The following is a 13,425-nucleotide window of genomic DNA, read 5'->3' as shown; positions in this document are numbered from 1 at the left end:
GCTCACACAGGGAGGATGTGCAGACTCCGCACAGACAGTGACTGTTATAACCTGCCTACTTACCATTGGCTGGGGACTAATGGCTATCCCACAATCCTGTGGGAGTATGAGCTTCCCCAATGAGGGGGGCAGAGAAACCACTAGTAAACTCCTAGTATAAATAAAGCTGGCCAGTTCAGGAACCAGCAGGAAGGAGTATGTAGCAAGGGAAGTTACTGCTCTACTGTTATGTATATATGTTACAGTAAATAAATGTTATTCGTTGTACCCTTAAAACTCGTGCTGGATTCTTCGTGGCCCTTACAAAACTGGTGATGAAGGTTAAAGTGAATAGCTGTCTACACTGCTGAAGCCACCTCCCTGGATTTTTGTTGGATACAGGTTGGAAGTTGTTTTCTATTATACCATGCCTCTGTACGGACGTTTGGATGTTTTTGATGCTGCGCTGGAAAGCTGGAACCAGTACACACAACGGATGCGTTACTATTTCCGGGCAAACAATATCACCGAAAACGAGCGCCAGGTGGTCATATTGCTCACCGCCTGCGGCCCGCATACGTTTGGGGTGATTAGGAGCCTTACGTACCCAGCTGCGCCGGACACCAAAACGTTTGATGAACTTGTGAATATAGTGGGGCAACATTTTAACCCAACCCCGTCCACGTTAGTCCAGCATTACCGGTTTACTACCGCTGAGAGGACCCCAGGAGAATCCCTTGCCGATTTTCTATCCAGGCTACGCAGGATTGCGGAGTACTGTGACTATGGTGAGACCTGGTCAGAAATGTTACGCGACCGTTTGGTTTGCGGTCTTAACAATGCGGCCACCCAGAAAAAGTTGACTTTTCAACAGGCCATTCAAATAGTATTGTCCCGAGAGAGCGCAGAGCGAGGAGTACAGGAGCTACAGGGAATGGAAGTGCATGGCTTGGGGCGCAACCCCTTCCGTCCGAAAACGTCCCCCTGCACTCCTGCGGTACCTTGGGCGAGGCAACGTCCGGACCGATGCCAGTGGCGGTTGGACATTCCTCCCCGAAGGGAGCCTTCTCCAGAGCCAATGGATGAGGAGCCATGTCCGTGTCAGACTTGTAGGCGCCGACCCCGTCGCAGACGGCGGTCCTGGGGGCGCCAGAGGCGCCGTTGTTCCGACCGAAACTGGGACCAGCCCAGGGGCCGTAACTGGGACCAGCCCAGAGGCCGTACCTTCCATGTGGATGAACCTGCGGCGACTACTCCTGAGGACGTGGAGACGGAGGACGACTGCCTGCAGCTGCATTGTGTGGCAGCTCCCCGTGTGGCCCCCATTAAGGTGACAGTACGGGTCAATGGCCACCCGCTTGAGATGGAGTTGGATACTAGCGCAGCGGTCTCCGTGATCGCCCAGAGGACGTTCGACTGCATCAAGCAGGGTATACAGACCCTTACATTAACCGACTCACAGGCCAGGTTGGCCACCTACACGGGGGAACCACTGGACATTGCAGGAACTACAATGACTCCTGTTGTCTATGGACACCAGGAGGGGCGTTTCCCACTTATCGTGGTGCGCGGCCATGGGCCCAGCCTGTTGGGTCGCGACTGGTTGCGCCATTTGTGGTTGCAATGGCAGCACATCCTCCAAACAGTTTCTGAAGGGTTGACTGAGGTGCCAGGACGATACCCAGATGTATTCCAGCCTGGTTTGGGGAAAATAAAAGGGGCCGTAGCCCGTATCCAAGTTGAACCAGGAGCCACGCCGCGCTATTTCCGGGCGCGCCCAGTGCCTTACGCCTTGCTAGAGAAGGTAGAAGGGGAGCTCACTCGTTTGGAGAGTTTGGGTATTATCAGGCCCGTCCATTTTGCTGACTGGGCAGCACCAATTGTACCTGTAATGAAGCCAGATGCCACAGTTTGCTTGTGTGGCGACTATAAACTTAGTGAATACGGTTTCCCGACTCGACCGATATCCAATGCCTCGCATAGAGGATCTCTACGGGAAACTTGCAGGTGGACTCTCGTTCACAAAATTAGATATGAGTCACGCCTACCTGCAGTTGGAGCTGGACCCTGCCTCCCGACCATATGTAACGATTAATGCACACCGGGGCCTGTATGAATATACACGGTTGCCCTTTGGAGTATCCTCTGCCTGCGCAATTTTTCAACGTGTCATGGAGGGCATTTTGAGAGGTTTACCACGTGTTGCTGTCTACTTAGATGACGTTTTGATTACAGGGACTTCGGAGCAGGAACATTTGGAAAATCTGGAGGCTGTCCTTAGACGCCTTTCGGAGGCTGGAGTCCGGTTACATCGCACAAAGTGCGTATTTCAGGCAAAGGAAGTAGTCTACCTAGGTTATCGGGTGGACCGCGAAGGTCTGCACCCCGTCGCAGAGAAGGTGCGTGCAATTCAACAGGCCCCCACCCCGACTGAAACTTCGCATCTTCGTTCTTTTCTCGGTCTCATAAACTATTACGGGAAGTTCCTCCCCCAATCTGGCAACTACGCTGGCCCCTTTGCACCTTCTGCTGAAGAAAAATCACACCTGGGTTTGGGGTCAGCCGCAAGAAACCGCTTTCCAGCGGGTAAAACAACAATTGTCGTTGTCTGGGTTACTAACCCACTATGATCCTGGAAAGCCTTTGCTCGTCACATGTGATGCATCCCCGTATGGTATTGGAGCCGTCTTGTCCCACAAGATGGAGAACGGGGCCGAGCGACCGATAGCTTTCGCCTCCCGCACATTGACTGCAGCGGAGAAAAAGTACGCGCAGGTCGAGAAGGAGGGCCTGGCAGTGTTTTTTTGCGGTGAAACGCTTCCACCAGTACGTGTACGGCCGCCATTTCACTATCGTGACTGATCATAAGCCCCTGCTGGGACTCTTCAGAGAGGATAAGCCAATACCGCCCATTGCTTCCGCACGGATCCAGCGCTGGGCTTTGTTGCTTGCTGCATACGAGTATTCTCTGGAGCACAAACCAGGTACGCAGATAGCAAATGCCGACGCACTGAGCCGATTGCCTTTATCGACCGGCCCCATGTCGACCCCCATGACCGGTGAGGTGGTTGCAACCCTAAATTTTATGGACACCTTGCCTGTCACGGCATCACAGATCCGTGAGTGGACCCAGATGGAGCCAGTCCTGTCAAATGTTCGGCACATAGTCCTGTATGGTGGGCAGATTAGACAGCTCCCAGGCGAGTTGCGGGCATTTTCCTCCAAGCTGCCAGAATTTAGCGTGGAAGACGGCATCCTCTTGTGGGGGACGCGTGTGATTGTCCCGGAAAAAGGCCAGGAGCTGATACTAACAGACTTGCACAATGGGCATCCGGGCGTGACCAAGATGAAAATGTTGGCCCGGAGTTATGTCTGGTGGCCAGGCCTCGACACCAACATTGAGAAGGTGGCCCAAAACTGCTCCATTTGCCAGGAGCATCAGAAGCTTCCACCGGCCGCGCCCCTACATCACTGGGAATGGCCAGGGCGGCCTTGGGCACGCTCGCATGCAGATTTCGCAGGCCCTTTTCAAGGATCCATGTTCCTTCTATTAATTGACGCCCAGTCTAAATGGCTAGAGGTACATAAGATGCAGGGGACAACGTCCTGCGCATCAATTGAAAAGATGCGTTTCTCGTTTAGTACGCATGGCCTCCCCGAGGTGCTGGTCACGGATAACGGCACTCCATTCACGAGTGAGGAGTTTGCGAGGTTCACGAAGATGAACGGCATCCGCCATATCTGCACTGCCCCTTACCACCCGGCTTCAAATGGGTTGGCAGAGCGCAGACATTCAAAAGAGGCCTAAAGAAGCAGTCTTCCGGATCAATGGACACGAGACTGGCTCGCTTTTTGTTTATGCACAGGACCACCCCCCATGCAGTGACTGGGGTAGCTCCCGCAGAACTCCTAATGGGCCGGAGACTTCGCACCCGCCTTAGTATGGTTTTCCCGGACATTGGCGCAAAAGTACGCCGCACACAAGAACGGCAGGGACAGGGATTTTCTCGGCATCGGCCGATTCGGCAGTTTGCGCCCGGTGACCCAGTGTTCGTTTGGAATTTTGCTGGTGGTGCCCAATGGGTTCCTGGTGTAATCTTTCGCCAAACGGGCCCTATATCTTACCAGGTGCAAGCCCAGGGTCGTCTCCAGCGAAAACATGTAGACCATGTTCGGTCCAGAAGACTATCACCTCAAAAGATTCCCCGCCCCCGGAGCTCATTTCAACAGCCGCAGAGACCAGAGACAAGGGAAGGTAGTCCTCACAATCTTCCTCTGGTGCCTCACTCGAAGCCTGCGTAGGTCGTTACGGGACCGAATGGAGATAGAGACGCTGACATGATGGAGGCAGCAGACTCTGACTCCGAGATGGAGACACAGGATGCATCAGAGGGGGAATCCTCGGGTCCACGGGCCGTGGATGTACAACCGTTGCGCCGTTCATCACGGAAGCGCCGGTCTCCATCTCGTTACACGCCGCCTGATCCAGCGCCGCGTGCAAATGGTGTCCGGCCTGCGGCAAAACAAGTCCGACGCCCTCCTTCGCCAGGGTCTTCGGTGGATTCCTTGGACTTTGGGGGGGAGGGATGTTATAACGTGCCTACTTACCATTGGCTGGGGACGAATGACAATCCCACAATCCTGTGGGAGTATGAGCTTCCCCAATGAGGGGGGCGGAGAAACCACTGGTAAACTCCGAGTATAAATAAAGCTGGCCAGTTCAGGAACCAGCAGGAAGGAGTATGTAGCAAGGGAAGTTACTGCTACTGTTATGTATCTCTGTTATAGTAAATAAATGTTATTACTTTGTATCCTTAAAACTCGTGCTGGATTCTTCGTGGCCCTTACAAAAGTGACCCAGCGGGAAATCGAACCTGGGACCCTGGCGCTGTGAAGCCACAGTGCTATCCACTTCTGCTACCGTGCTGCCCTTCAAGGCAACTGCATTGTAGCATGAGGCACAGGAAACTTTTTATTCCTGTTTCACTAGGTTTCTGAGTGTAGCCCTCCGTTTTAGAGTCGCTGATCTTAATTTTATAGCAGGTGCATGTTGGAAGAAAAGCAGATCCCAAGGCTGCACCTGCTGGCAGTTTTACCCATACTACAGGTGCTGAAACCTGGAATTATAACCATGGTTGACGAAGAGGGACTGGTGTATATTATGACAGAACTGACACAGCTCATCGCTCATAAAGGAGGATCCCCAGTCGCTGTGGACATAAGCATGGAAACCGAACAGGGCTGTTGAGGGCTTTAATGACTGTGACAGAAGTCATATCGGGGCATGGGATGGCGAAGGGAAACCGGGAGTACTCATCGACCATGTTCAGGAAGTACGTGTTTCAGACGGTGGAGGGGTGGGGCCCTTTGAAGTCCATGCTGAGGCGCTCAAAGTGGCGGGTGGCCTTCACCAGGTGCGCTCGGTCCGGCCGGTAGAAGTGCAATTTGCACTCCGCGCAGATCTGGCAGTCTCTAGTGACAGCCCTGACCTCTGCAATGGAGGAGGGCAGGTTGTGGGCTTTTATGAAGTGGAAGAACCGGGTGACCCCCGGGTGACAGAGACCATCGTATAGGGGCCGGTGTCGGTCCACTTGTGCGCGGGCACATGTACCTCGGGATAGGGCATCGGGGGGCTCGTTGAGTTTCCCGGGGCGATACAAAATCTCGTAATTATAGGTGGAGAGCTCGATCCTCCACCTCAAGATCTTATCGTTTTTGATCTTGCTCCGCTGTGTATTAGTGAACATGAAGGCAACCGACCGTTGGTCAGTGAAGAGAGTGAATCTCCTGCCGGCCAGGTAATGCCTCCAATGTCGCACAGCTTCTACAATGGCTTGGGCCTCCTTTTCGACAGAGGAGTGCCGAATTTTGGAGGCATGGAGGGTGCGGGAAAAGAATGCCACGGGCCTGCCTGCCTGGTTGAGGGTGGCGGCCAGAGCCACGTCCGATGCATTGCTCTCGACCTGAAAAGGGAGGGACTCGTCAACCGCGTGCATCGTGGCCTTGGCGATGTCCGCCTTGATGCAGTTAAAGGCCTGACGGGCCTCAGCCGTCAGGGGGAAAACTGTGGAGTGAATGAGTGGGCAGGCCTTGTCTGCATAGTTAGGGACCAACTGAAAAAAAACCCAGGCATCGTTTCAGGGCCTTAGAGCAGTGAGGGAGGGGGAGTTCCATGAGGGGGCGCATGCGGTCGGGGTCTGTCCCTCGAACTCCATTTTCCACAACATAGCCAAGGATGGCTAAGCGGTTGGTGCGGAACACGCACTTCTCCTTATTGTACGTGAGATTAAGGAGTTTGGCGGTGTGGAGAAATTTGCGAAGGTTAGCGGCGTGGTCCTGCTGATCATGGCCGTAGATGGTGACGTTGTCTAGGTACGGGAAGGTGGCCCGCAGTCCAGACCGGTCAACCATTCGGTCCATCTCACGCTGGAGGACTGAGACCCCGTTAGTGACGCCGAAGGGAACCCTAAGGAGGTGATAGAGGCGGCCATGTACTTCGAACGCAGTGTATTCGCGGTCCTCCTTGCGGATGGGGAGCTGGTGGTAAACAGATTTCAGGTCCACTGTGAAAAAGACCCGGTACTGTGCAATCTGATTGACCAGAGCAGATATGCGTGGGAGGGGGTACGCGTCGAGCTGCGTGTACCGATTGATGGTCTGACTGTAGTCAATGACCATCCTGTGTTTCTCCCCAGTCTTTACTACTACCACGTGGGCTCTCCAGGGGCTGTTGCTGGCCTCAATGATGCATTCCCGCAGAAGCCGCTGGTCCTCCGACCTGAGGAAGGTCCTGTCCTGGGCGCTGTACCGTCTGCTCCTGGTGGCGACGGGTTTGCAATCCGGGGTGAGGTTTGAAAACAAGGAAGGTGGATCGATCTTAAGGGTCGTGAGGCCGCATACGGTGAGGGGGGGTAGGGGTCCATCGAATTTTAAAGTTAAGCTTTGGAGGTTGCATTGGAAGTCCAGACCGAGTAACAGGGCAGCGCAGAGATTGGGGAGGACGTAGAGCTGAAGTTGCTAAACTCTACGCCCTGGACGGTGAGGGTCGCGATGCAGTAGCCCCGGATTTCCACGGAATGGGATCCGGGGGTCAGGGAGATTCTCTGGGTAACGGGGTGTACCGCGAGGGAGCAGCACCTTACCGTAGTGGAGTGGATGAAGTTTTCCGTGCTCCCGGAGTAAAAAAGGCAGGAAGTCTTGTGCCCATCATTGTCGTTGCATTGCGGTTGCGAGGTTGTGAGGCCAGGACTGGTTGAGGGTGATCGAGGCGAGCTGCGGCTGATGCTGGGAGGCCCTGGGCTGGTCAGCGGTGGTGGCAGGCAATGAGCGGCCAGATGAACTTCCCGATGAGCATGGATCCTGAGGCGCCGTCCAAAATGGCGGCGACCAGAGGGCGTACATGGCGGGCGGCATTAAAGATGGCAGCGCCCACGGGCCGCATGTGGCCTGCGGGGAAGAAGATGGCGGCACCCACGGGCCGCACGTATTCTGCAGGGACGAAGATGGCGGCGCCCACGGGTCGCACATGTGGGGTGTAGGAACGCTGGGCCTAGAAACAGCGGCGATCGACCGGGCCTGGCACACAGCAGCAAAATGTCCCTTCTTTCCGCAGCCCTTGCAGGTTGCGCTCCGTGTCGGGCAGCACTGCCGGGGGTGTTTGGTCTGCCCGCAGATGTAGCATTTTGGCCCCCCAGGGTTGGCTGGCTGCCTCACGACGCAGGCTTGCGGTGGGCTGGGGTTGGTAGCTGGTGGGTCCCACGATGTCCACGAGGGTGCCATGCGGTCGGGGGCGTACGACTGGATGTTACGGGAAGCCACTGTTAGCAAGTTCGCGAGTTGCCTGGTTCCCGCAAAGTCAAGCGTACCCCCTTCCAATAGACGCTGGCGGATGTACGCCGACCCCATGCCAGTAACAAGAGCGTCTCTGATTAAAAGCTCTGTATGCTCGACTGCCGGAACTGCCTGGCTGTCACAGTTCCTCGCCAGGATGTGCAGAGCACGCCAGAAATCGTCGAGGGACTCATTGGGGAGTTGCTGTCTCGTGGACAGGAGGTGCCTCGCGTAGAGTTTGTTAACCGGCCGAACGTAATGTCCTTTCAGGAGCTCCATTGCTTCAGAGTAAGTGGGCGCATCCCGGATGAGAGGAAAAATGTGAGGGCTCACCCGTGAATAAAGGACCTGGAGCTTCTGTGCGTCCGAGGGTTGTTCAGCCGATGGTCGGAGGTAGCTTTCGAAGCAGGCTAGCCAGTGGTCAAAGGCGGACGTGGCGTTGGCTGCTTGCTGAAGCCGATCAGGCTTGATGCGAAGTTCCATCATTTTAAAATCTTTGCTCAATAAATTGATGCACTATCAATTACTACAAAGACGAGAGTAGTGAATAATCAAGGCTTTATTGAGCAAAGATGTGTGGCCTCCTGTAGCTGCTACCAGAATGGGAGCAGCTCCGGTGAGCACACACATTTATACGCCGCCTACTGGGCGGAGCCAGCAGGCAGGGATTTACCCATGTACCTCTCGTACAGGACCCTTACCGTACTACATCTAATATACAGTTAGTGGTGACTACCACATCCCTTAAGGAGTTACCCCCTTGGTTCACCACGAGGTCCACCACGTCAGGGCCATGCTTGTCCATATCTGTAGTAATTTTCACCCACGTGTTTCCCGGCCCAGAGGACCGGAAAATCACACGGGCCCGGAAAATATGGTGCGTGGCCCACTGGCGCGGGGTGCGAACCTCGATCCCGACACCAGCGGGTGGCTGGAGCATTGGAAACGGATCAGCGCCCGGCACCAATCCCGTTTTCTTCACTGACCCGGGATTCACCACCTCACCGGGAACTCCAAATGGAGAATTTTGCCCAATGTGTATGTGAAGACACATTTGAGACCATGAAAGTAGCACAGGTGCACTTAAGATCAAACAGAATAGCCAACTAAGAGTCTCAAGGCTAGAGCAGTACCCCACACCATACATCCAAAGGTAGAATCTGAAGTAATGAAACAGGAGTTTGAGAACCCATCACCACTTGTTACTGGGCAACCCTTACTGTGGCTGTAATGAACCAGGACGGAACTATTGGCATCAGAACAACTATTAATCTGATTTTATGCATGGATCAATACCCGCTACCTCACTCAGCAGGAGGACAGGAGTTCAGCAAGATCGACCTATCGTCGGCCTACCTGCAAATGAATGTTGCAGCTGAACCTCAACACCTGCTCACCATTATACAGAATGTCCTTTTCTGCGATAAGAGAATAACATCATCACCTGCTTTGTTTCATCTGTCCATAGACCAGATTTTAAACGGCCTGCAGGGGGTACAATATTACATTGACAACATACTGATCAGTGGTACCAATGAACAGGAACACTTATGTAATCGAGAATCATAGAATTTCAGAAGGTGAAAGCATTGAGGGAGAACTAGAGAATAGGGCCAGTATGGCTCTGAGGAAGAGCAGACAGGGAGATGTCTGGTGGCCTGAAGTGCATATGTTTTAATGCAAGAATGAAATGAAAATGAATGAAATGAAAATCGCTCATTGTCACAAGTAGGCTTCAAGTGAAGTTACTGTGAAAAGCCCCTAGTCGCCACATTCTGGCGCCTGTTCGGGGAGGCTGTTACGGGAATCGAACCGTGCTGCTGGCTTGCCTTGGTCTGCTTTCAAAGCCAGCACTTTAGCCCTGTGCTAAACAGCCCCAGATGTTAGGATTAGCTTGGAGGAAGAGCTTGGATTAGCTTGGAGGAAGAGCTTGGATTAGTACTTGGAACTATGATGTTGTTGCCATTACAGAGACCTGGTTGAGGGAAGCACAGGGTTGGCAGCTGAACGTTCCAGGATTTAGATGTTTCTGGCAGGATAGAGGGGGATGTAAAAGGGGAGGTGGAGTTGCGCTATTGGTTTGGGAGAATATCACAGCTGTACTACTGGAGGACACCTCAGAGGGTGTCTATATGTGCAGAGATCAGGAATAAGAAGGGTGCAGTCACAATGTTGGGGGTTTACTACAGGCTTCCCAACAGCCAGGGGGAGATAGAGGAGCAGATAGGTAGACAGATTTTGGAAAGGAGTAAAAACAACAGGGTTGTGGTGATGGGAGACTTCAACTTCCCCAATATTGACTGGGGCTCACTTAGTGCCAGGGGCTTGGACGGGGCGGAGTTTGTAAGGAGCATCCAGGAGGGCTTCTTAAAACAATATGTAGATAGTCCAACTAGGGAAGGGGCTGTACTGGACCTGGTCTTGGGGAATGAGCCTGGCCAGGTGGTAGAAGTTTCAGTAGTGGAGCTGTTACGACCTGCCTGCTTACCATTGGCTGGGGACTAATGACAATCCCATAATCCTGTGGGCGTATGAGCTTCCCCAATGAGGGGGGCGGAGAAACCATTAGTAAACTCCATGTATAAATAAAGTTGGCTAGTTTGGAACCTGCAGGAAGAAGTGTGCAGCAAGGGAAGTTGCTGCCGCTGTTATATATATATGTTATTGTCAATAAATGTTATTACTTTGTATCCATAAAACTTGTGCTGGATTCTTCGTGGCCCTTACAAAAGGAGCATTTTGGGAACAGTGACCACAATTCAGTAAGTTTTAAAATGCTGGTGGACAAGGATAAGAGTGGTCCTAGGAGTGGTCCTAGGGAACTGAAGAACCTAGATTGGGGGCGGATGTTTGAGGGTAAATCAACATCTGACATGTGGGAGGCTTTCAAATGTCAGTTGAAAGGAATTCAGGACCGGCATGTTCCTGTGCGGAAGAAGGATAAATACGGCAAATTTTGGGAACCTTGAATAGCGAGAGATATTGTAGGCCTCGTCAAAAAGAAAAAAGGAGGCATTTGTCAGGTGCATCAGAAGGCTGGGAACAGACAAAGCCTGTGTGGAATATAAGGAAAGTAGGAAGGAACTTAAGCAAGGAGTCAGGAGGGCTAAAAGGGGTCACGAAAAGTCATTGGCAAAAAAGGTTAAGGAAAATCCCAAGGCTTTTTACACGGACATAAAAAGCAAGAGGGTAGTCAGGGAAAGTGTTGGCCCACTGAAGGATAGGCAAGGGAATCTATGCGTGGAGCCAGAGGAAATGGGCAAGGTACTAAATGAATACTTTGCATCAGTATTCACCAAAGAGAAGGAATTGGTGGATGTTGTCTGGAGAAGGGTGTGTAGATAGCCTGGGTCACATTGAGATCCAAAAAGACGAGGTGTTGGGCGCCTTGAAAAATATTAAGGTAGATAAGTCCCCAGGGCCTGATGGGATCTACCCCAGAATACTGAAGGGGGCTAGAGATGAAATTGCTGAGGCCTTGACAGAAATCTTTGGGTCCTCACTGTCTTCAGGTGATGTCCCGGAGGACTGGAGAATAGCCAATGTTGTTTCTTTGTTTAAGAAGGGTAGCAAGGATAATCCAGGGAACTACAGGCCGGTGAGCCTTACGTCAGTGGTAGGGAAATTACTGGAGAGAATTCTTCGAGACAGGATCTACTCCCATTTGGAAGCAAATGGACATATTAGCGAGAGGCAGCATGGTTTTGTGAAGGGGAGGTCGTGTCTCACTAACTTGACAGAGTTTTTCGAAGAGGTCACAAAGATGATTGATGCAGGTAGGGCAGTGGATGTTGTCTATATGGACTTCAGTAAGGCCTTTGACAAGGTCCCTCATGGCAGACTGGTACAAAAGGTGAAGTCACACGAGATCAGGGGTGAGCTGGCAAGGTGGATACAGAACTGGCTAGGTCATAGAAGGCAGAGAGTAGCAATGGAAGGGTGCTTTTCTGATTGGAGGGCTGTGACTAGTGGTGTTCCGCAGGGATCAGTGCTGGGACCTTTGCTGTTCGTAGTATATATAAATGATTTGGAAGAAAATGTAACTGGTCTGATTAGTAAGTTTGCAGACGACACAAAGTTTGGTGGAATTGCGGATAGTGATGAGGACTGTCAGAGGATACAGCAGGATTTAGATTGTTTGCAGACTTGGCGGAGAAATGGCAGATGGAGTTTAATCCGGACAAATGTGAGGTAATACATTTTGGAAGGTCTAATGCAGGTAGGGAATATACAGTGAATGGTAGAACCCTCAAGAGTATTGACAGTCAGAGAGATCTAGGAGTACAGGTCCACAGGTCACTGAAAGGGTGGAGAAGGTAGTCAAGAAGGCGTACGGCATGCTTGCCTTCATTGGCCGGGGCATTGAGTGTATGAATTGGTAAGTCATGTTGAAGCTGTATAGAACCTTAGTTAGGACACACTTGAAGTATAGTGTTCAATTCTGGTCGCCACACTACCAGAAGAATGTGGAGGCTTTAGGGAGGGTGCAGAAGAGATTTACCAGGATGTTGCCTGGTATGGAGGGCATTAGCTGTGAGGAGCAGTTGAATAAACTCGGTTTGTTCTCACTGGAACGACGGAGGTTGAGGGGCGACCTGATAGAGGTCTACAAAATTATGAGGGGCATAGATAGAGTGGATAGTCAGAGGCTTTTTCCCAGGGTAGAGGGGTCAATTACTAGGGGCATAGGTTTAAGGTGCGAGGGGCAAGGTTTAGAGGAGATATACGAAGCAAGTTTTTTACACAGAGGGTAGTGGGTGCCTGGAACACGCTACCGGAGGTGGTGGTGGATGCAGGGACGATAGTGACATTTAAGGGGCATCTTGACAAATATATGAATAGGATGGGAATAGAGGGATACGGACCCAGGAAGTGTAGAAGATTTTAGTTTAGACGGACAGCATCGTCGGCACAGGCTTGGAGGGCCAAAGGGCCTGTTTCTGTGCTGTATTTTTCTTTGCTCTTTGTTAATCCTTACAGTACAGAAAGTGGCTACTCAGCCCATCGAGTCTGCACCGACCATTTGAAAGGCCATACTGCCTAAGCCCAATCCCCCACCCTGTAACCTCACCCTAAGGGGCAATTTAGCATCTTTGGACTGTATTTATGGACTGGGTAGCAACAAATCAGGATCACAGCCACATGGAGGACAGAAAGCAATACATTCAATGAAATTCCAGCATTTTGAGTTTAAAGTGCTTATTTCTAACTAATGGCAACCAGAAGACATAACATTTTGCTGTGGGCCCAACGTCCAATTAAGAAAGGTGGGCAGGCTTCCAGCACGGCCAGATCCTCCAAAGGAAAATGGATCTAAGAGAGGTGGTCACTGCTGGGGCATGCAAGAGAATTCTCCAGCTGGACCAAGTCCATTTAAAACCAAATTTAAAAATTCAGAGAGCCCAGGGTTGGAGGGGAATCCCCTCCAGGGAGATTTTTGGGGCTGGAGGAGCTATCTTCACCCTCCAGCTCAAATAACCCCTAACCGCCTCCATTTATCTGGTGACCTTCTTAAAAGGTGAGGATGGTTGAAAATGCAGGTCACCATGTAAAATAGCTCCAGTTAGCCCTCAATGATTCTAATCGACCGATCACTGCCTTGGAGCTGGCAGCCAC

General features: G+C 52.0%; 1 protein-coding gene across 1 annotated transcript in view; it reads left to right on the top strand.

Annotated features, from left to right (window-relative positions):
* LOC140411190 (dynein axonemal heavy chain 8-like) overlaps positions 1 to 13,425 on the top strand; it is a 2,783,184-nt gene that overhangs the window by 2,452,662 nt on the left and 317,097 nt on the right. The gene's annotated exons all lie outside the window — the stretch shown is intronic.

This window comes from Scyliorhinus torazame, chromosome 4 (genome assembly GCF_047496885.1).
Source record: "Scyliorhinus torazame isolate Kashiwa2021f chromosome 4, sScyTor2.1, whole genome shotgun sequence".
NCBI lineage: Eukaryota > Metazoa > Chordata > Chondrichthyes > Carcharhiniformes > Scyliorhinidae > Scyliorhinus > Scyliorhinus torazame.
Note: the sequence above shows the minus strand (reverse complement) of the source record. Positions and strands in the feature narration are given on the sequence as shown.